Below are 24927 nucleotides of genomic sequence, written 5' to 3' on the forward strand. Positions count from 1 at the left end.
GAAAAAAATGCACAAAATGAAAGCACATTTCTTAAATTACCACATTTCAGAATTCAGATGAAAACATTAGATCTAGTTTGGGTTTTATTTGAAGAATGTGACAATCTGTGACCTTTCCATCCAACATCCAGATTACTTCAATACTCATACCTTAAAAATGATGGAGTCCCAACTCCAAGGTTCGACATCTGGGTAAGTGATCTGTAGAAGATCTGTTTGTTACGTTTGTTCTTAGAATTTTGTCAATTTCACCAAAGCATCAGACATTCAGGTTTAATTTTAAAGTTAAAGCTATTAAGTTAATAGGAGGTTAAAAAAAGTCATATTGTCATTCTATATTTGCTGTTGATATCCTTTTACTGAATTCCATTCATTGAAATCTAGGATAAAGCCATTCATAAGGCTTCATGATGCAAAACTGTGATTGAACAACACTTGAACTTTCAAACCATGTAGACTTTAAATAAATAACAACAGATTAAAAATAGTCATTGTAGATGAATTTCTTGCTATGGGAAACCTTTAAAGTTGCACCCTTGCCTTTGAAGTCCACAGACAACCCGTGAGTACACATCCTGTGAGGAAAGATATGGTCAAAAAATTACTGTTTTCCTTCAAATCTCTCTCTTTAATGTTTAAAGTTTTGTGAATTCATCTATTCCATAGTTTGTTGGCCTAGTTGACTTAGATAGTTCTAATCATGAAACTTTGATTCAGTTTTTAAACAAGGTATTAGACAAACAAGTTAAATTGATCCTTGTTTTAAAAAAATTTTGCATTTCCATGAGCTTATTCATAACCAGTTACTTAAAATTGCTCATCTCTCCACAGAGTCACTGAGGGTTAAATTGGTTCGCCTCCAAGTTAGACATGAGTATTGTGAATTGATGATTAAAACATCCCCATTCTGTAGGAGGCCAGCATGCTAACTTAATGCGACTGACTCATTATATTGATTTCCGTTTACAGCCAGTGGCCCTCACATTGCACCTGCAGGTAGCTCGATTTCTTAGGTGCCTGACACTATTTAAACATGGCCAGCTCCTCTTGAAAAGGCAAGTAATCTATAGCTGGTACGGGGGCGGACATCAGTGTGGAACTGGTGCTACGTAAAAAACACTGACTGACTAAAGGAAAGTACAGACAGAGTTGTACTGGGGCAATGTACTGACAAGGTGGAACAGAGGAGGAATATCCTGTGTCCTCAATAGGCCAGGAGGTCATTTTTGTGTACTTGCTGAGGGTGTATAGCCATGGAAATCAATTCCAGCATGGTCAGGGTCAATGAATGCATCTTCAAATTCTATACACTACCAACTGCGACATTAACATCAGATATTGCTCATTTTATTGTATTCTCATCTATATAGTGGGCGGCACGGTGGCACAGTGGTTAGCACTGCTGCCTCACAGCGCCTGTAGACCCGGGTTCAATTCCCGACTCAGGCGACTGACTGTGTGGAGTTTGCACGTTCTCCCCGTGTCTGCGTGGGTTTCCTCCGGGTGCTCCGGTTTCCTCCCACAGTCCAAAGATGTGCGGGTTAGGTGAATTGGCCAAGCTAAATTGCCCGTAGTGTTAGGTAAGGGGTAAATGTAGGGGTATGGGTGGGTTGCGCTTCGGCGGGTCGGTGTGGACTTGTTGGGCCGAAGGGCCTGTTTCCACACTGTAAGTCTAGTCTAGTCTAATCTAATCTAATCATCTAAGATCTCTATCAGATCCTACTTCCTAGAAGGACAAGGCCATTAAATATACAGGTACACCACGACCTGCAATGCCCCTCCAAGCCACTCACTTCACAGTCACTGGGTCAGAATCCGGGAACTCCTAACCCATCTGTTCTGTGGGGTAAAAAGTGAGGTCTGCAGATGCTGGAGATCAGAGCTGAAAATGTGTTGCTGGTTAAAGCGCAGCAGGTCAGGCAGCATCCAAGGAACAGGAATTTCGACATTTCGGGCAAAAGCCCTTCATCAGGAATGAGGAAAATGTGTCCAGCAGGCTAAGATAAAAGGTAGGGAGACTCTGTGGGGTACCTACAATACATCAGTTCAAGAATGCAGTTCACTACCACCTTCTCAAGGACAACCAGTATGGGTAATAAATTCTGGACAAGCCAGAGATGCCCCCTGAATATATAGTTTCAAAATTCACTTATCAATGCTAACATTCACACACACAGCACTGCTGCAAATCTCAAACCAACAGCTCATGGCTTGTACATACTAGCAGCCACCACACCTCATCAGAATGTACAACTCTTACTGACACAGCTTCCTCTTTCTTTAGGTGAACATGATGAACAAGCAGAGGCAGTAGGATCTGGGAGGTGAGATGTATCTGCATACCCTGACCCTCATGCAGCAAAGGATGCTGGCCATTAGGATGAGAATTGCCTAGGTCATGGTTTTTGTCAGGTCTGCAGCCATGATAAATGTGTAATCCTGGTGGTCACGATGTACTTTCCTCGATCTCTTGATTTACAAGCTGTAGATCATTGAGAGGAAGCAGTTCCTGCTTTTTCCATTCTCCTCTCAGTAAGTTTACTCTTGACTCTTTCTGTTCAGATAGCCAAGAGCTGCAACCTGACCAGACAATGCTAAAAGATCCACAAGACAGTGATGATAAAGAAAAATACATTTCTTTTAATGCAGCATTGTGTCCAAGTAAACCCCATAATGATTAGTAATAGAAAAAAAGTCAAGGTCCATAGGACTGTTGGTGAATGAGGATTTGGAGCTCATATTATTAGCACTAAATTAGATCTTCAATACTGCCTGGGCCACAAAGGGCTGTATACATTGTAACTTTCCTTCTTCCTCAGCTTCTTGACTGTAGATGAATTTAAGGCTTTTTATCCTGATAATGAGGTTGCCCAGCAGGCAGACAATCATCACAAATTCTCACCCATTGAACAGGGGACTGCAGAGATCCTCTAGAGTGGTCCATCCAGTAGAATGTATTATTTCAACACACCATGTGATTGGTTTATCAGATGTCCTGTAGCAGTAGGACATGGTACATCTTCCATAGAGATGATTGTGTGTTGTTGTCAAGTCACACTTTAGTTTGCTGTGGTGGCTATAATACAACTGTCACAAGCTGACAAAAAAAAATGCATGATGACTGTTGTCAGGATGACCTGCTTCATTGCTGCCCACATTCATGGACAAGTTGCACAGTAAGAGTGGAATCTCTTTCATGTCAGGTACATGGCAGAGTTGATAGCAGGAACATGCATACCAACATGTTATCAACTCAACTGTATCCTGCAGCATGGGCAATACTGGAGTCCCTTACTTATTCTAATGTATCTTCTACCTGCTTTTCTGGCATGAGGAAATTAAATGAAGTGGTCTCTTTTTTTCCATTCAGAGTCTCAAAAGCCTCCCCTAACCATCACTGTAACACAAACTGAGAGCTGTGTTTTATATTTGCAGCAGCAGTTTGAAAGGAACCAGGCAAAGCCTTTCAAAGTCACAGTTACCTTGACAGTTACTGATAATACATCTTTGACAGGCTCTGAAGTTAGAGTTGTGGTTGCAGAAGACGGCAAATTTGAGCAACAACCTCCTTGGTAAAGCTAAAGTTCAGGTAGGAGATCCCTATACATGTGGCCTTCCTCTTCTAGCAGCTTGTCCTGTTCTATGTGACATCACCCTGTACTCCCAGTCCTGGAAAATCTAGAGTCAGTGGAAAAAAAAATAATTGAGAAACCTTCCTGTTTCGCTATGAATGCCACAATTGACCAATTCTATTTAGTAAGCAGGAGTTAAGAGACTTTAATAAAAAAAAGTTAATGTAACCATTTTTGAGTTAAACCAATTTCTTATGCATCCCAAAACATGATCAGTTGACACAGTATTTTTTTAAATGCTAAACTTGCAAATTAAATAAGTCAGTTTCCTTGCAATAGTACTGTGTACTTTTATTCCTTTTCTAGTTCAATGTGGAAATAATGCATCATTCTAAAGGTGACTCAGATTTGGACAAATGCAACCTGAAGCCTGATCCCCATGATATAGTATGAGACTTTTAAAAATATACACTATATGCAAAAAGCAGTGACCTCCAAATGTGGAAAGAACTTGCCTTTTATTATATTAATTCAACATCTTGTTTTTTTTGAGCAAAGAAAGAACTTTCATTTATATAGTGCCTTTAATGTCTGCAGAATGTTCTAAAATGCTCAATAGCTAGTAAATCAGGACGTTTTTCACAGCAGTACTGTCTACTATTATTGGACTCAATTTTGCAAGTGACTTGGCTCTGCTCTGTGACATTGAAACTTCAATTCTCTGGAAAGCAGGTCACAGAAACAGCACTCAGCCAAAATGGCACCCAGTATTCATGGCTGTCATCCAAAAACTGTGTAATAATACTCCAATTTGTTTCCAAAGCAGTTAACATTGCCTAAAGAACAAATAAATTACAATCCCAATGTTTAAATTTCTTTCTACCCAATTCTCATAAATGTACGCTCATTCACCCATGCGATGTGAGTGTTGCTGACTGAGCCTGCATTTATTGCCCATCCCAGTTAAGAATCAACCAGATTGCTTTAGGTTTAGGTCAGACCACGTAAGGGCAGCAATTTCCTTTCCTAAAGGACATTAGTAAACCAGACGAGTTTCTGTTATGATAATCAACAATGATAATCATTAGGATCTTAATTTCAGATTTTTATTGAACTCTAAATCCACCAACCACAGTGAGTGGAATTGAATCCAGAACTTTGCAAGGGTCCCTGGATTTCTAGTCTAGTAACAATACCACTATGTCATTGCTTCCCAGGCAGTACAACAACACAATTCTTCTTGCAAGAGGCAGGGCAGAGACTGAAGTGAGAGAAGGATTAAAGAGAGGGGGAAGAAATAGTGAGAATGAAGAGAAAGAGAGGTGGGCAAGTGTGAGGTGAAAAAATTGACATCAAGAAATTTTCTGCAACTTCTGGGGCTGGAAAGATGGTTCACAGCAATTACGTCTTTGTCATGTTGTTAAAAAACATAACGACTCACTCATTCAGGCATAACTTTGAGGCTTTCAAATGGAAGACCTTCAACAATGGAAAAGCAGAACAATTTAAAACAATTTCACAATGCAGGCTGACAGACCATGAAGTAGCTTAACAGTCATGATTTGGAGATGCCGGTGTTGGACTGGGGTGTACAAAGTTAAAAATCACACACCACCAGGTTATAGTCCAACAGGTTTAATTGGAAGCACACTAGCTTTTGGAGCTTTCAGTGTGACGTAACTGCAAATTTTTGTTATAAATTCTGTGTTACGATCGAGCCCTCCACAATCACCTGATGAAGGAGCGTCGCTTCGAAAACTAGTGTGCTTCCAATTAAACCTGCTAGACTATAACCTGGTGTTGTGTGATTTTTAATTTAGCTTAACAGTGTAATGGTAGCCTGAAAGGAGAGCATATCAAAATAGTCAGAGATATATTCAGCCCTGGTCTATTAAGCCCAGTTTCTCAAAGCAGATAGTGCAGGCAGTACTTCCCAAGACTGCAGATCACTGATTTAACACTTAAATCAGAACAACTGCAAAAGCTATGGTCAAGGGAAAAAAAAATCAAAATGCAGCTCTTAAGGGAGCTTAAATGTGACAAAGGTTAATTCTTCTGTATCATAGAGCCTGACTTACAAAACAATTTGTCACGGATTTTCTTTTTCACAACTTCAATTGGTAAATAATCACTAACAACTTGGGGAAAAGGGAATAGTTATCGGATTTGAACTAAAATAATCAGACCTGCAAAATTGCTGCATCCAAGATATTTAATCAACCCAATGACTGGAGACTTACTAATTTAGACAATTTTCATTTCCATAGTTTTCCTTGTAGATAGGAACCATGATAAAGAGCAAAATAGAGATGGGCTGTGGCGAAGAATCAAATACAGAAAAAAGTTATATCATTGCAGGAATAGATGGAACTAGATGCAAGGTTGATAATGGAAGGTACAGAAGAGATTTTTCTTAAAATGAAATAAAAAGAGCAGAGCGAAAGTATGAGAATAAACTCAGAACAGAAAAACTCAGCAAATGAAGCAGCATCAGCAAGGAGTGAAACAAAGCAGTTCATAATCCTCAGATCCAACACTGAGGTCAGCAACTTCAGATTGTAACCTCTGCTCCCAATTTGGCTGGCAGCAGACTCTGTTAATCCCATTTATTCCACCTCTAAAGCCATCCTTTGTTTTGTTACTTGTGCTGTTATGGAATAATTTTGTGATACACGATTATCCTTCTTGGAAGGAAAGAATTACCTGACTGGCAGTAACTGTGTTTGTTATGTGGAATTCAGATAGGTGTCAAACTTGCTCATTCAATCAACAATTATTAATTGCAGTGATACCACTGAATTGAACAGAACAATCTAAATAGAGCTGTTAAATTACAGCAAAGTAGTTGACATTAGATTGATTGAAACCAGACATGTTCACTGAGGGAGCAGGAAGTAGTCCTTGCCTGGTTAAGCCAATGGAAGGCAATTTAGGAATGGGCTAATCAAACAACAGTCAATCATGCATTTAACAAATCAAACAAGTCCCACACACATGCTAACGTTAGAACACAGATAATCCAAGGTTGCCAAGAAGCAGCTCACTTCTAAGTGACATAGAATCAGCCCAGATGAATGACGTGGGAAAACTGTATGATTTAATTTTAAACTCTTTTTTGTTTAAAATTCACAATTAATGTTTTCATTTCATGCGAGATTGATAACTATGATTGACAGTCTCTGAATTTAAAGAAGAGGTATAAACAAAAACACTTTTTTCGTTCGATCTCTCCGGTCTTCCTCCTATCACAGGCATTCACTTTCATTCTTCCCCCAACCCTGGTCATTGAGATGATGCAGAACCAGCCACATTTCTACATTTCCCATTATTGATGAAACAGTATCGAATCAAAACTTTAACTTTGGCTGGGATTTTATATGGAGGCAGTAGCTCTGCCCACCAACTGGAAATTCAAGATTAGCTCTGGAACCTATGATTGAATTTTATGTTGTTCAGGCATTTAATTGCCATAAGTCATGACCTCAGCACCTTTAAGGCAGGATGTCCTGCCTCCAACCAAACAATCAACAACTGTTCAGTCCCAATAGTGCCACTGGGGTAATGCAGCAGTTCCTGGAATATGAATTGGAGCCATGGTACACCATGACCAATAATAGTGAACCATTGGCAAGGTTGTGGGGAATTGGTCTTATTAGTAGAAACATGCTTTTGAGTAGGAGTTGCAAATGCTGATGGCAATCAGAATCCCACATTCCTTGAATTCTTTTATGGAGCAGGACTTGGGCGGGGTGTCAAGTTTTACCAGTTTAAGTGGCAAAGTGCTCATCTATTGCGGTAAAATACCAGTGGCAGTAGAGAGAGGCCCTTAAGTGATGGAATACCAGACTGTACAGCTTGTCCAAGTTTCTCTCTCTAGTGATGCTACGTTACCTGCTGTACTTGCTGCATTTTCAGTTATTAATTCAAATATCCAGCATTTGCACTATTCTGTTTTTAAATGAGAATAGTTTAGTGGCAAACATAAAACAGGAACACAAACATCGTTTATAAATATTTAAATAGCAAGAGGAAAGTCAAAAAAGAATGGCATTGTTTCAGGATCAAAGAAATATTTTTGTTTAAAAGGAAAATGGTAAGGATTGAATGCATACTTTGCATTTCTTCACTCAAGAAGATGCTGCTGCCATGGTTATACTAAAACAGGAGGTAACGGAAATATTGGATAGAATCAAATTCACAAGGTTGGCAGCCCTCAATGCATAAAGGTCAGACAGTCCATGTGAACACATCTTAGATTATTGATCAAAATAAGGATGAAAATTGCAGAAGTTCAAGTCACAATCTCTCAAACTTCCTTATTATCAGGGTGGCATCAGAGAACTGGATGATTGTAAACATTTTGTCCCTCCTATAAAAAGGGAGAGTGATCCAGCCAGCAATTACAAGTCAATCAGCACAAATTCATTCACTGGGATATCTTGATAGAAAATACTCTTGGGCAAAATTAAATACTTTTGCTGTTTTACCTACCTGTCCTGCCACTTTCACTACTTGTAGACATATACTATGAAGATCTTTTGCTATACCTACTCCTCTCAATCGCCTCCTACTTTTTCTGTATTCTCTTGCTTGGTTTGCCTTCGCCAAATGTATAACCTTGTATTTCTCTGGAATAAATTCCATTTGCCAATATCAGCCCACTCAATCAAAACATTTCTATTTTCCTATGGTCCACAGCCATCCTCCTCACTATCAATGACCTGGATAAGTGTGGTCTGCAAGCTTCTAAGCCGTTGAGCCTACTCTGCCATTCAATTAGGTCATGGCTGATCATTTCCTCAAAGCTACTTTCCCACAATATCTCTATATTACTCGACATCATTGATCAGGTTCTGGAGACTAATCTCAAATCCCTCAATGCTTGAGCTTCTGCAAAGTCCCCAAAACCTACCAACTTCTAAGTAAGGAAATCCTTGATCACCTCAGTATCAGGTGACCTACTTACCATGGGACACAATCTCAGTGTAATATGTAGATATACTAATCATTGAAAACACTAGACAAGCTGTGAAAGATGTTATGAAAACATATTACAAAAGCATCATATATTGAGGCTGGTCATGCAAAAGCGAGAAAGTTATATTACCTCTTCATAAAGCAGAGGTTAGATCCTCATTGTGTAGATTTCTGGGCACTACTTCAATCTTAGAGAGGGTGCAGGATATTTTTATGAGAATGATACCAGAGATGGAGAATGTCAATTCTGTGGCGAGATCTGACTCATTCTCTTTTGAAATAGTGCTCAAGATTCTGACTAGCTTCCTCATCTTCCACCTTGGGACCCTCCAACCCCATGGCATCAATGTGGATTTGACTACTTTCCTCATTTCCCCTCCCCCCCCCGCCTTACCCCAGTTCTAACCTTCCAGCTCAGCACCCTCATGACCTGCCCCATCTGACCATCTTCCTTCTCACATGCCTACACCACCCTCCCCTCCGACTTATCAGCTTTAGCCTCACCTCTATCCACTTATTGCACTCTGAACTACCTTCGCCAACCTCACTCCCCCTCCCATTTTTTTCTCCACCCTGAGGCTCCCAGCCTCATTCTGAAGAAGGGCTTTCGCCCGAAACATCAATTCTCCTGCTCCTCAAATGCTGCCTGACCTACTGTGCTTTTCCAGCACCACACTCCTGACTCAATATAAAGTGGTTTACATTGAGAAAAAAGTCAGTAGCCAGAGATAATAGATTTAAGCTGAGATGCAATAGAGTCAGACATGGCACTAGGAAACATTACTCATTGAATTGTGATCTGTAAGGGTGGTAGAAACAGATTCAATAGACTAATTTAAAATACAATTGGATAAATATCTGAAAAGCAAAGAGGTTTAGAGAAATTTCAGGGGAGTGAAATTAACAGATAACTGGAATGTAATGAGCCATAAAGTGACAATAACAACATGTTTATGTAACACTGTTCAACTTAAAAAGAATGTCCTGATTTAACAGTTAAAAATCACACAACACCAGGTTATAGTCCAACAGGTTTAATTGGAAGCACACGAGCTTTTGGAGCATCGCTCCTTCATCAGGTCGTAGTGGAGGGCTCAATCCCAACACACAATTTATAGCAAAAATTTAGTGTGATGTAACTGAAATTATACATTGAAAAATTGATTGTCTGTTAAGCCTTTCATCGTGATAGTTTCACTTCTTTCATGTGTAAATCACAAAACCTTTTTTTAAAAAGTTGCATTCTTGGGTTAGCTGTTAACAATAGTGATAGCTTGACAATATGTTGAAGGTGTTGGCCCCTGTGTTCACAGTATCACAGTATTCTAACAGATGAAAGGCTTAATAGACAATCAATTTTTCAATGTATAATTTCAGTTACATCACACTATAAATTTTTGCTATGAATTCTGGTGGTTAGGATTGAGCCCTCCACTACCACCTGATGAAGGATCGACGCTCTGAAAGCTAGCATGCTTCCAATTAAACCTATTGGACTATAACCTGGTGTTGTGTGATTTTTAAACTTTGTACACCCCAGTCCAACACCAGCATCTCCAGATCCTGATTTAACAGGATTGGTTTACGTTTGATATCAGGAGAAAGTTGAGAAGTACAGGTCGACGATGTCGCAAAGGTGCAAAAATGTAATCTTGATGGGTATTGCTGTTGGAGAAGTAAAGCTGAGCTCAGGACCAAGCAATACGCCACAGATCATCACCATCAGTCCCTCAAAATAAGAATGATGTCTGACAGGCTTCATGTTTAGTGTATCCGCCAGTGACCCAAAAGGCCAATCTTGGAGCCACATATGTTTAGGCAGGAAGGTCAAAAGTGTGCTTGGGATGGGGAATTATGAAGCTACAGTTCTGCTCTATTCCCTTCCACTTTAGTCTTTTCTTCAAAGGAGGGCACAGTTAATTCTATGCTAGACTTACACTTCAATAGTGAGCTTTTGAGAAAATATGTCTCCCCATTAATAACAATAGCTGGAGATGTAGGTGCTTTTCCAAGAGAAGATTGGAAGAGGATATTGGTTTTGTTGATGGTCAGTGAGAGGACTATCGTAATGTGAAGAATTCGAAAGGTTGAAGGACGTCTGAATATGGTTTGTGATGTGAGCCACAATGATAGAGTTGTTAGCATACTGTAAATTGTGGAGATGCTGGTGGGTCTCTTTAGTCTTGGTGCTTAGTGTCTTGAGGTTCCCAATGAGTTGAAATTCAATCATTACTTGTGTGGAAATTGGTCAGGAATATGTTCATGACTAGACTGAAGTAAACATTGAAGAGAACTTGTGTTGGTGCCCAGGTTTGTTTAATGATTAACTGCAAATAAAAAGGCACTTTTCTTTTATTTGAGAGACGTGGGCATCGCTGGCTGGCCAGCATTAATAGCCCATCACTATCAGCCCTTGAGAATGGGATCTCTCCAGTCAATTGTAAAGGATTGTTGCTCTCATACTGTTGCTCAAGAATTGAAAGGCGTCTTGAGTTTGAGGAGGACTTTCCAAGGGGGCTTGTAGTTAATGGACTCAAAATCTATCACAAATCAATGGACACCATGGACTATCCAAGACACATTTACTGGATTTGCAGAAAAACAGATCATATCTGCAATTCCCCAGGAAACCACATTTGGCCTTGAATTACATCTGAACAAATGGAGGTGGTTCAGGAGAATTTATGTGAAAATCTTCTCCAAAGTGCACCAAATGCCTCTACATTTCACAAAAACTGATTAATCACCCTTCTTAGAAATTGAGACAATGATGGCACTGAGAGAGTTGTTACATGGCACCTCTTCTTCCTAGTTTTGTTAAAGTATCTCAAAGTTTGAGCAACAGTCTACAATCATCAGCTTTACAGTTTGCTGCAGGAATTGTCTGGACCAAGTCATGTTATGTTTCATCTATTAGCTGCCTTTTGTGTCTCAATGAGCGATAGCAGCGGACCCAAATAGTCTCAAGGAGCTGAGGGATTGCTTCGATGGCTTTATCAGATACTGTTAATTCCTAAAACTTGATTGAGAATTCTAACAGACCTAGCATTAACAAACTTTTGAGGCGAAAGAATTCCAAATCTTCAGTACCTTTTTGCCTGGAAAATATGATTCCCAAGTTCATTCTCAATTTTATGATACTCTCCTGCTCTGATCTCAGTTTTACTGACTGTAAGAAACATACCACTCAGTTAAACAGAATACAGCATCAATATAAATCAATGAATTCAACCATTGATAAAGGTCACATGATAAATCAAATTATTCTGTTGTACATCTCAATGCAGGATCCTTACTATTTACGTAATAACTTGCGTGTGGATCAGTTAATTACATCCATTACTTCCCAATGGAGAAGTCCATACACATGCTCAGATAAATCATGAATGTGATTTATTTGATTCCTGCATTGCTGATCTTTTTATTAAAACAATGAGGACAAACACCATCAGTTCTATCACTATAGAAAGCTGCTACAGGTCAAATAAATCAGTAAAAAGCAAGTTTTACTCTACTTACAGTGTTATATCATATCAATAAAATTGAAATATACCGACAGTATTAGGGTCACAGGAGAATGCTGGTAAATTCTCACTATATATTTGAACCCAGAAGTTATGGGGTTCGGAATTAGTGAAGCAGATCCTCCTCACCTCTGCATTTGCATCTATTTTTTTTCAACTACCTGGCCAGTTAGATCTGCCAATTCTAATCTTCAGCTGAATGCTTAGTTATCAATTTTCCAAAAAATTAATACAGTGGCAGGGACTAAGATTCAATTCTGTCTGTATGGAGTTTGCACATTCTCTGCATCTCTGTAGGTTTCCTCTAGGTTCTCTGGATCCCTCCCCAGTCCAAAGATGTGCAGGTTAGATCAGGTGGTCATGCTAAATTGCCCATTATGTCCAGAGAGATGCAGGCTAGGTGTATTAGCCATGGGACTAGCAGGGTAACAGAGATAGAGTAAGGCACTGGATCTGGGTGGGCTGCTCTTCATAGGGTCAGTGTGGACTTGGTGCTCCAAATAGCCTGCTTCCACACTGGAGGGAGTCTATAATGATTCTATGATACTGGACAGACTGACTGCTGAAAATATTTCATATACAAGAACAAACAAATTTAAGACTCTTGATAGGTCTTTTATGTTTGTATACTGACCTGAACCATGATTAGTGTGACATTTTATTAGAGGTTACTTTATTGACAATAGGTAGTGCAGTAATGACCAATGGGTGGCATGTTACACAAAAGGTGAAATAAAATCCATGGTCAAAGGACTTACGAGCCCAGTTAATATTATGGATCGTATCCACTTTTAAAATACAACTAGGACTGGGCAATAAACAGAGGCCGCATCAGTGATATCCACCTCACAGAAAGAACTTCTCTTACATGTCAATTAATTTATCAATTCCACAGTCATTGTTTTGTAATGCAGCCCACATTGTTTGTGTATGTGTCGGAGTGTGAGCGCGTGAAGGCTTTAATAACTGATTTTTGATTTTCTTTATGAACAGTCAGTTTCTAGTCTCCAGTTTCACCTCGTACTCCCTCATGACTGACATGGAGCATGGAAGTTGTGATGTTAAAATTCAAATTTTGATCAGTTAAGATAATCTTCTTATCCTTTTCCTAACTGGTTGTCTTAAGGATTTACATTTGCATAACCTTACTCTGCCTATCTTCACTTCTCATTTGAATACATATCTCAAGGCCAGATTAATCTGCTCAAAATCACCTTGTTTTTTTTTATATAAAAGGTGTGCCTTTTGCCTGCTTTAGAATTTAACTGTAGGTAGTACGGAGTTGGGCTGCTTGACACAATGTAGGGTTACTTGCCAAAACACTTGCAAGACTTTAACCCACTAAGCTAACTAGACAACTGAGGGACCATTCCTTGGATCTTGAATCCATTTGCTTGTTCTCGATTTTCACATCTAGAACAGATGTTTTGCTCTAAGGTGAATATCCTAATTTCAAAACTTAAATATGGAAACTTGTATCTCAATAAGTTAATATTCCTTAAAAAAAATCAGGTTAATAGAAGTTTTTCACTCTTTCATGTCAAGTAAAACATTTATATAATTTACAATTTAGTGTTATTAAACATCAAGTAATATGGACACTATTAGATGCAAGTGATCTCTCTCTAACATTTAAGTATATCACACATTTTTGGCCTATTCCAGTGATTTAACATCCAGAATAGTGATGCAAAACAGAGTAAGGAAACAGCAAAAATAAAACACAAGGTGACTACTTTCATTTACAAGCAATCCAAATGATATACCGTTACAATGAATTGTTTTGTCATTGTGCAATACTAGTCCCAGGAGCTGGCACAGCAAAAAATGCTTCTTGGAGAAAGTGAGGACTGCAGATACTGGAGATCAAAACTGAAAATGTGTTGCTGGAAAGGCGCAGCAGGTCAGCCAGCATCCAAGGAGCAGGAGAATCGACGTTTCTGGCACGAGCCCTTCTTCAGGAATGAGGATAGTGCGCCAAGCAGGCCAAGATAAAAGGTAGAGGGAGGAAGCGAGCTTCTTCAAGGAAGACATCCTTGCAAGAGGATTCACAGTAGGTTAAAATCTTCTAGGAGAAAGTGAGGACTGCAGATGCTGGAGATCTGCAGCCTGACCTGCTGCGCCTTTCCAGCTGCTGCCTGACCTGCTGTGCTTTTCCAGCAACACATTTTCAGCTTGGATCTCCAGTATCTGCAGACCTCACTTTCTCCTAGAAGATTTTAACCTACTGCGATTCATCTTGCAAGGATGTCTTCCTCCCTCTACCTTTTATTTTAGCCTGCTTGGCACACTCTCTTCATTCCTGAAGAAGGGCTCATGCCCGAAACGTTGATTCTCCTGCTCCTTGGATGCTGCCTGACCTGCTGCACCTTTCCAGCAACACATTTTCAACAAATGCTTCATACTCTGCAGGACCTTAGTGTTTTGCTTCAATTTTTATTTTAATCCATTTTCAGTATGAAAATCTTCCAACTATATATTCTGTACTTTGACACAAGTTGAACATACATTCATGAAAACAAGAATTAGTAGCAAGAGTATGCCATTCAACCCTTTGTGCGCATTCTGTCATTTGATAAGGTCACAGCTGATTTGAATGTGACCTGAACTCCACTGGTCTTTCTGCCCTCTCTCAAGCCTGGACTCCCTTGATCATCAGAAATCAATCTAACTCAGCTGTGAACAGATGTGCCCAAGCCTTTTAGGGGTTGGGGAGGTGGGGAATTCCATAGATTAAATTACTCGGAGAGAAAAAAAAAGGTGTTGAAAACTATTCAAGATAGAGGAGTCTCCAAGGCCTGATACCAGGAGACTGATGCAGGCCAGGGAGGAGATTGCTGGGGCCTTGACAGAGATTCTTCTAGGTAAAAACAATGACTGCAGATGCTGGAAACCAGATTTTGGATTAGTGGTGCTGTAAGAGCACAGCAGTTCAGGCAGCATCCGATTCTATCCTCTTTAACAACAGAAGAGGTCCCAGAAGACTGAAAAATAGCCAATGTTGTTTCTTTAAGCAGTGATAATCCAGAAAAATTAGAGGCTGGTGACCCTGACATCAGTAGTATGGTAATTATTGGAGAAGAAACTTACGTACATATTTATTCACATTTGGAAAAGAATAGTTAACAGTTGATTCTGCTATAATGCGTTTCTTCAACCCAGACTGGATTTAATGCAATTGAACAATTTAGACTGTTGTTATTTGCAGAACTTTCCTACCTTTATCAGTTATAATGCCATTCCAGTCCCAATAGTTTAAATGGTGCAGCTATTGTACACTTTTCTTATAACATGAGATTGCATGAGAACTGGACAATTTCATTATATCAGAACCAACTGCACCGCTCCCCAGCCCAAAAATGACGATCATGCAGAGTCTCAATGTCTTCTTCGCTAACCAACTGTCTATCCACACCAACACAATCCTTTATACCTCAAGCTCTTATTTTGCAATATGACAGCTCATGAAAAGCTTTTGGAAATCCAAGTTCACCAATTCTAGATTCTCCTTCATTTACCCTCTGTGTTACTCCATCGAAAAATTATTTGTCAAAGAGCACTTCCCTTTCATAAAACTATATTGACTCTGCCTGATTGTATTCCAATTACCTGACCTCTATTGCCTCTTCCATAATAGTTTCCAGCATTTCCCGATGTCAGGCTAATTGATCTATCATCTTCTGTATTGTCTCCCTCATTTCTAGCATTTATGATTTTGCAATTCATTGGAACATTTACAAAAATCTAGGTAAGTTGAGAAGATCATAGCTTACTTTACAGATACCATTTCTGAAGCCATTTCTTTCAAGGCAATGGTCATCAGGTCCAGGGCTTTTGTCAATTATTAACTAGAACAGCCCCCAAGAAAACTAAAATGTAAAAGGAGATAAAAACAATTTTAAAACAGCTAACAAGCTGAATGGAAATACTTAACCTACTTTAGAAATTATTTTGAAATTTCAGAACAATTATTAATTAAGGTTAACTAAAAAAAAATTACAGCACAGGAATAGGCCCTTTGGCCCTCCAAGCCTGCACCAATAAAATAAACAATGACTTGTGAATTGATAATAAAAAACAAGGTATGTAAAATGTCTGTCTTTACTGGAGAAGACAAAAAAATCCCAATAACATGTGAAAATCAGAAGAGTGAGGAACCATCATAGTTACTTTTCTCCGAGATCAGTTTTACAGTAAATACATAAAAGAGAACATTTAAGAAACAAAATATGACCTTTGAGAAAAAGAGGAACAGAAAGTCACATCTTCTTGAGCATACAACAAAGACAGCTTGTATACTAAACACTGCCATTATGTTCCACTGGTTAAAATACTTTATGCACAGCAGAGAACTGGAAAAATCATGATAGTTAATTTTCTTTTACTCCATCAAAGTGTAATGTTGGATCATCAAATCAAAGTGTTTTGTTAGGTAACCTCTGGTTTCCTTCTCCTCACCTTCCCCTCCCATTAAAATCTCAAACAGCATAAAATATGAAGTCTTTATACATAAATGGATAAGCTATTTCAAACATTCAAACTATTTTGTTGGAGCTATAACAATCCACATGCACAGCCAATGTCCTAAAGAAAATGAATGAAATGCAAAGAGTTTCAATAGACTTTATTGCTGATTAACTTTTTATCTTGTTGCTACTCCCAATACATCAGCAGTTTGTACGGTGGAAGTGCACTAGTAAATACACAATGTCAATCTGTTGTAAAGCAAGTCATACAAAGACTGAATACAATTCACTAGCGTTTACAAGTACAGCAGAGCACATTTTAAAATTCATTGCTACAATCACTTTAAAAAAATCTCCTGTAGAGTATATAATCTATTATCATTCACTGCAGTTTACAACCCAGGAAATCAAATCCAATTGAGGCTGACATTTTCAGTGCAGGGTCATTGAAGTTGAGGTTCTATGCTGTCCCTCACATGCCACAGCTTGTAAGTGACTCCAAGGGGTCTTCTAATTCTGCATTTTACCTAAATCCAGTTGGTTTGCTCTGCTGTCCAAATGGAGCAGTTGCAATTTTATCTAGAACCATTGAGAGCCATACACACAAGATAATTGCCTGCAGCAGCCTTTTACCATCTTGTTATCAGAGTAAATTCTAACACAGTGGAACTCTCCAGTGTTTAGGTAAACAAAACTGTCAATAAGCAAGGCAGAGCTTTACCTCAGCATTCAATTTTCCTAAGAAAATGAAATTAAATCAAATGACAGCAGATTGGTCTTTTGAATCTAAAATGTGTTGTTCAACATAACAATGGGTCTTATGGCTTCACAAGTGTACACAGGAGTCCAATCTTCTGTCTCCACACCACCATAAAGCAGAGTCGTCGCTAAAAATGATTATAATTGGCAGCAGCCACTGGTTGAAGTTGTCCCTGTATAAGTAGGAAGGCACCTATCATCTGCATCAACTCTTGTAAACAATTTGGTAAACTGATGGATGAAAGCTATTGTACATGCAGGATTTAATTTTTATCTCTCTTCCCCACGCCCCATCCAAATATAAGCTCATAAGGCTTCACTATTAGCACAAGGAAGAATTATTCCACTCAAGGAAGCAGCAGCCATGTTTTTACTGCTAAAACCACTTTGCACGCTAAAAAGTGATTTCACCAGAAGTACGAAAACAAGCATGTGATTTTTGAAACTGGGGTTATAAATTAGATAAACGCAGTTCTTTTGCAACTATACTACAATAAGAGATTGTTAAACATTCCTTCTCAGAAGGTACTGGAAACAATTAAGATGAAAAAAAGATGAAAACAAGTTTTTGCAGGAACAGGTTGACAAACTGTACAGAAAATAAGTCCGTTACACTGAAGATCTGCAAATCTAATATATCTGCTCTCATTCAGGTTTCTTTGAACACCCCAAAACAGAATTTTGAGACAAGAATTGGCTTACTAGGGGAAATGCTGGTAGCACCTTTGGACAGGTCTCTGGTTCCCTAGATATATATACCTGAAATTAGCAAAAAAAAAAGAATTATTCCATACTTTTCAAAGTTGTCTGCTCAGTTCTTCTAAATGCTCGTAATGAATACAGATGGACATTGTCTGGAATGCACCTACATGCAACATGATGCGCTGCTCCAACAAAATAACAGTAGAGAACAACTGATCCATTAACTCCATGCATGCATACAAAATAATTGCTTTGATAAACATTTCCATTCCATTTCTTGGATTCACCTTTGCCCTTCTGAAGGCATCAGCTCATGCTTCAATGCAGTTCCACAAAGGTTCAGCCACCTCTAGAACTGTAAACGTCCTTCTGTACATGTTCTAGTCTGAACCTAATTTGTTTGATGTTAGCACACAAGCATTTTGCAAAAGGATCAAATTTTCACTCCTACCTGTCAGGCTGCCAATTTCAATTATATAGTTGCAAACACCACACTTGACCAAAAACTGAAAAAGTATAGTGCTGGATTTATGTGGATCCATATTGCAAAGGTACACTTACCAACTGATAGTATTTAAGTGCTCTAAAGGGCTGTTTTGCAGCATAGACAAGGTAAAGACACCAGTATTCTTGCAGGTATTGTCTTTTCAGTAATGATGGAATAAATCACTGCTTCTTTAAAGAAACTTGGGCTCAATCATCGTGAATTTCACTGTAAAAGTTCATAACATATTGGAGACACCCTTCAAAAAGATAAAAGCAATGCATTCCTCAAAGTTGTTAATCCTTTCACCAAGTCAGATATTATGCAAACAATCTTCACATGGCCTGATTTTCTTTGAACTGCATTTTCCTCCCCGTTAAATTAATTTTGGCTTATTTCTATGGAAGCACTTCAGTTTTTGGTAAACTTCATGCATATAATAGGACTGGAAGTGAAAATGCAATGGTGGAACAAACAATAGAACAGTTCTACTAATCTACAGTGGCCTGGATTACAATTGCATCTTCTAACACAACTTGTTATGTAATGTCCAGTGCTGTTAATAGCACATTTAAATTTAATATCATGGCTTGCTCAATTACTTCAACTTCAGTGTTCAAAATACCTTAAAGAAAGCCACTAAAGTTAGTTTGAATTGATACACTGAAAGATGACATGATTAGAGATACAGGTTAATGCTATCCATGATATTGCTTGAGAGCAAATGGAAGGGCCAACATGTTAGTCTATGGATTCTTCTTAGTAATGGTTCATTTTAAGTAACTTTTCCCTATGGCAAATTTGTGTTACAACTTCATGATTTACTATACCATTGAACTGCTTTAAATTATTTCATAATTAACAATAAGTTATTGTTCAGCATTACTTGTTCATTGGGTACAGGTCCAGTGAATGCTGGAGAAGAGGTAACATTAGCATTTTGCAAGCCTTGCATCTAGTGCACTGATAATGATATGCTGCTAAATGCCAATGAAGTTACAAAAAAAACACCCAAAATGTCTCGTAACCATTGAGACAAATAGTCATTTGCAGTATTTAAAGACATGTTATGTTCGCTGCCTTAAAACTACTGCACTATATAATTTTAAAAAATCATTTGAATCAAAATAAAAAAGGCTCTAGTCTTTGTCGATTATTCACCCTGGAATTTTTTTGCAGTAATTTATTCAATTGAAACCAATCTCAGACAATGAAAACAGTGACTTAAATAGTTACATTCCAAATTATAACATTCACTGTCCACCCATAAGAATATGGGCTACGTCATAGCCATTAACAGTCCAAAAGAAAAGTCAGACTTCCTTCTGCTTGATCCTTTCTCTTGCTTGTCACAGCTCAAGCTCAGTCCTTCAAGATTACTTGGTAGAATTCACCAGGATCCAACAGCCATGTAATTGCCATACAAAATGGAATATTAGTTGAAGCTCAGAGACAGTTAAAACATGGGAAGGATATCCACTCATCTTTCCCCTGATCTTCAGCTATCTTCAAGAAAAAAAGAAAGGAAAGTTACTGCATCAATGGCTGATTTAAGAAAGCTGTAATAACAAGTATTGGCACTGATCAAACATTTCCAGTATTGCACATTATCTTTTCATAATAAACAATAAATCATACTATACAAATGTGCACAGTAAGTTCTTCTGCAACAGCAATGCATTATATCCTATGCTGGATTTAAAGTTGCTCTGCAAATCTATGCTTTTACTTAAAAAAAAACTAAAAAAGCACCATGGAATTTGCAGTTAGCCCATGGGCTCTTCTTAGTAACAGTTCATTTTAAGTAACTTTTCACCATGGTAAATTTATGTTACAACTTCACGATTTACTATACTACTGAACTACTTTAAATTATTTTATAATTAACAATAAGTTATTGTTCAGCATTACTTGTTCATTGGGTACAGGTCCAGTGAATGTTGGAGAAGAGGTACATTAACATTTTGCAAGCCTTGCATCTAGTGCACTGATAATGATATGCTGCTAAATGCCAATGAATTTGCAAAAATAATCACCCAAAATTTTTGAGGACTGAGGATCCAAGAGATCTTAATTTCGTCAAAAAATGCCTTGGGTCCAAACCTCCACCCAATAAAAGTTCTTTGGGGTTAACGTCTCATTTAAAAAAGGATCAAGTGCCTGCTTCAGAGAAGTTTCAAATGTGTCACCCAACCACTTTTTTGTGACCAGTTTAATGAAGAGGAAGAAGAGATACTGTAGAGGATTTTCATGCCAAATAAGATTTTTCAAAATGTTTGGGAAACTACACGAAAACAATAGATGAGTATTGTCCCATTAGGTGGAGGAGAAACTTTTGCACCAAAATAGGTAAAATGAAACTTGTTCCTGGAAACAAACTGCCATTACAAAAAAAGGGGGCCTCCAAAATGCATGGGATTATAAAAAAAAGGATATCATGAGTTAAATCTCATTTTTAAAATATTTTAATGTATAGTAAGTGAAGTTCGCAGATAGATATCAAACAGAAAGAACAAAATTAGGAACCAAGCAAACTGATCAAAAGGATCTAGGTCTTTCGGACCATCGGCCAATTTGTGACATATCTGCTTCAAAACAGATTAAAGTCAAAAGGAGTCAGTTGTGACAAGAAAAGCTCAGAGACTGTTAGTAAAAGGGGTCTTGAGGTTACAACAACAGATCATTTGATCAGAAAAGGTACCTAGACATTGAAAAAAGTAAATCAGAAGAAATCTTTAATTATATATTTGCTATATAAAACACAGCACAAACATGTGTTGCAGTCAGTCATTCCAGTTACCTACTTTAAGCTTATTAATGTCTTTCGATCGGTGTCGCTTCTAAACCCTATTTATCAACAATTGGAAAGACCTGTGTTCAGTTACATTTGCAAAAAAAACTTCAAAACAAGTGTGAAGATAATTAGCAACTCATCAGTAAACATTCACAATTTATCGCACCATAGTTTGAAGGAAAGTGTAGGAGTAAAATTTTACTGTGACTGAGACATCGTCAATGAAGCAAAATATTTTAGTTTAACCACATTAATTTTCTATGGCAAAATGCACATAAATCCCTTTGGAAACAGACCATTCAACCTGGCTAGACAGTAATGTCTGTCTGAATCACCACCAAATGAATAATTTACTTAAAGCCCTCCGTAAACAGTCAGGAGTGAAAATTAAATATAAGGCTCTAAATGAAAATGTTATATAGAATACCCAGGAAAATAACCTTTAAAATTAAATTCTAAAACTAAAAGTGGATGTCATTTTAAAAAATGTTGGCTCATCAACACACGAAATATTGTACCCAATGCTGACTGAACATTTAGATCTAACTGAACTCACTATGGTAAATGTCAATTAATCCACATACAACGTATTATGTACTGAGAAAATTCTTTGACTGGAAGGTTACAGCAGAGTAACTCTACTGGTTAACAGAAAGCTTAATAATAGCAGTTTATCCATTCCCTTGCTTCAAAGTACAAAACAAGTTCAAAGAACTATCTGGAAATCCAAGCTTCAGTAACAATGATGTGGAAACCTGCAGTAGACTCACTTGCAGGTTCTTAAGAATAGTAACAGCAGCACATTAACACCAATTATAGAAATTTTTTTAACAAAGTTAGGGAAAGGGCACCATCTTCAAAGTGTACAAGGCCAAATACACAATGCTGTGAAAACTTTTCATTCTGTACAAAAGAAGGGCATTCTCTCAAGTACAAGTAGTAAAAGAACCTTTGCATACAATGTGAAATAAAAACAGAATGTGTATGAAATGCTTAGTGCATTTAATGAACATCAGTAAAAAGATTGAACATTGATTAGAAAAGGATTGAAGGCTGATAAATCCCCAGGGCTTGACAATCTACATCCCAGATTACTTAAAGGAAATGCCCCAAGAAATAACAAATGCATTGGTGGTCATTTTCCAACATCCTTTAGACTCTGGAACAATTCCTATAGATTGGAGGATAGCTAACATAACACTACAATTTAAAAAGGGAGGGAAAACCATAGAAAGCTGTGAGGAGGATACAGAGATATAGCAATGTGATTTGGGAAGGCTGAGCGAGTGAGCAAATGCATGGCAGCATTATGCAGATAAACGTGAGGTAATCCACTTTGGTAGCAAGGTGGATTATTATTTAAATAGCTGTAAATTGAGAGAGTGGTATGTTCAAAAAGACATAGATATCCTTGTGCACCAGTCGCTGAAAACAAGCATGCAAGTGCAGTACACAGTGAAGGCGACCAATTGCCTTTTGGCCTTTGTTGCGAGAAGATTCAAGGACATGAAAAAGGATTTCTTGCAGCAATTGTACAGGATATTGGTGAGGTCACACCTGGAGTATTGTGTGCAGTCTTTGTCTTATCTGACAAAAGGATGTTCATGTCACATAGGGAGTGCAGCAAAGATTCACCAAATTGATTCCTGGGATGGCAGAACCGATGTATGAGGACAGACTGAGGCAGTTAGGATTGTATTCATTGAAATTTAGAAGAATGAGGGGGGATGTCAGAAACCTAAAGAATTTTTACAGAGTTTGAAAGGTTAAATGCAGGATGTTCTGGATGCTGGGGGAGAGAAGACCTGGGGTCATAGTTTAAGGATGTGAGGTAAACCTTTGAGGACTGTTACGTTGAAATTTCTTCATTCAGAGTGGTAAGCCTGTAAAATTCACTAGCAGAGAAAAAAAAAGGGTTTCAGACCAAAACGTTTGATATAGATCATGTGGTAAAGGGATCAAGGGATACTCGGCAAGGGCGGGATGAGGTAATTGAACTCAAAGATCAGCCATTATTATAGTGAATCAGAGAGTATTCCCAAGGGGTCAAATGGCCTACTCCTGTTTCTATGCTAGGAGTTGGATAATGGAGGAGGATAGAAATTGGATAGATATAATGCCAAGTTAAAAAGGAAAACAATACAGAAATGCTAAGAGATGTGGCTGAAGGCTAGTCACATACCTGTGACAGAGGTCGAATGGAAGGGCCAGTTGAATGTCAAGTATTCATAAAGAGACAGCATAAAGAAAAAGTGACAAGACCTTGTTTTTTGTGGACATACATAGAGTACAACTCTTAAAAGACAGCACACAAACATGGACAGATTAGCTAAGTTAGGAGGGTCAAGTTTACCACCAACTTTTCTTTGAAGGTGGAGACAAAACTACTCAAAAGAAATTATACTTGATTGCAAGTACAGCTTTCTTTAAATCACTACTTTACATTTTTTAATTATCTAAAAGAATTTTTAAGGTGGATTTGAACATTGTATAAATTTCAAGCAGATAGTTATAACTGACTCACTCCACAGCTACAGCTCATGAAGGGAATACAACACTGAATATTTGCTTTGCTCAAAACAGTAACTATCTGGACAAGTGATTGCTGTTAAATATTAGATAACAATGGGTATGTGGCAGAGAATACAATGTAATTTAGAACTGAACATTACAATAAATATTCACATGCAATTGTAAAAATGCTGCAGTCTCATTTTTAAATTCTCAAGATGACAGGTAGATAACAATATCCTAGAATCTTGGTTTAGAAGATATTGGTAAATTTAAAAAGTTGTTTCTGCCAGAAAACATGCCTGTTAATAATACTTACGATTTTGCAAACCATAGGGGAGGTGGTAGAAAGAGAAAGGGAGGGAGAGAGGACATTTCATAACATTTCACATCCTTTAGGGTTGGAAGCTGCCAACCTTACTCATGTGACTCCAGACCCATAGAAATGCTGTCGGCTCTCAACTGCCCTGTGAGCAATAAATGCTGGCCGTGGAAGCTTTGTTTGTAATAAATGTTAATGTGATGTCAGCATCTCTGGCTATAAACAGCATTTATTGCTCATTTCTGATTGATCCCATGGTGGTAGTGATGAGCTATTTTTAAACACTGCTGTCCTAGATGGTGTCAGGCTTCAAGTGATGTTAGAGCTGCATTCATCCAGGCAAATAGAGAGTATCCCACCATATTCCTGACTTGGGCCTGGTGGATGGTGGCGAGGAAGTGAGGAAACAGCTGTTGGTTGATCCTGCACCGCCAGTTCTCTTACCAAATGTGGCCTACTGGTCACTCGTATTCCAGAATTCCTAGCTTCTGACCTGATGCTGAAGGTACTGTATTTATATATCGATGACCCAGTTCAATTTCTGGTCAATAGTAACTTGTGATGGTACATCTAATGATGGTAATGGCAAAGAATATCAAGAGCAGACGGTTAATACTCGCTTCCTAGAGATAGTCATTGCCTGGCACTTGCAGATCAGTACAACATCTGATTCTATAACTGGCAAGTGCTAGGTAGCATTCAGATCATGCTTGTGTTCACAATATTCTTCAATGTCCGAGTAGTGGTGAATAGTGCTGAATGTTGCACACTCAGCAATGAAAACCTCCATTCTGGTCTATTGGAGGAAATAAAAGA

General features: G+C 38.2%; 1 protein-coding gene across 2 annotated transcripts in view; it reads right to left on the reverse strand.

Moving 5' to 3' along the window:
* Window positions 1-16709: 16709 nt before the first annotated feature.
* pwwp2b (PWWP domain containing 2B) overlaps window positions 16710-24927 on the reverse strand; it is a 43145-nt gene continuing 34927 nt past the window's right edge. The window contains exon 4 of one of the 2 annotated variants that reach the window (XM_060841945.1): window positions 16710-19986. The gene's annotated coding sequence lies outside the window, so the exon portion shown is untranslated. Of the gene's footprint in view, window positions 19991-24927 lie in introns of both variants that reach the window. The other variant, XM_060841944.1, reaches the window with a different exon arrangement.

Source organism: Hemiscyllium ocellatum, chromosome 22, assembly GCF_020745735.1.
Source record: "Hemiscyllium ocellatum isolate sHemOce1 chromosome 22, sHemOce1.pat.X.cur, whole genome shotgun sequence".
NCBI lineage: Eukaryota > Metazoa > Chordata > Chondrichthyes > Orectolobiformes > Hemiscylliidae > Hemiscyllium > Hemiscyllium ocellatum.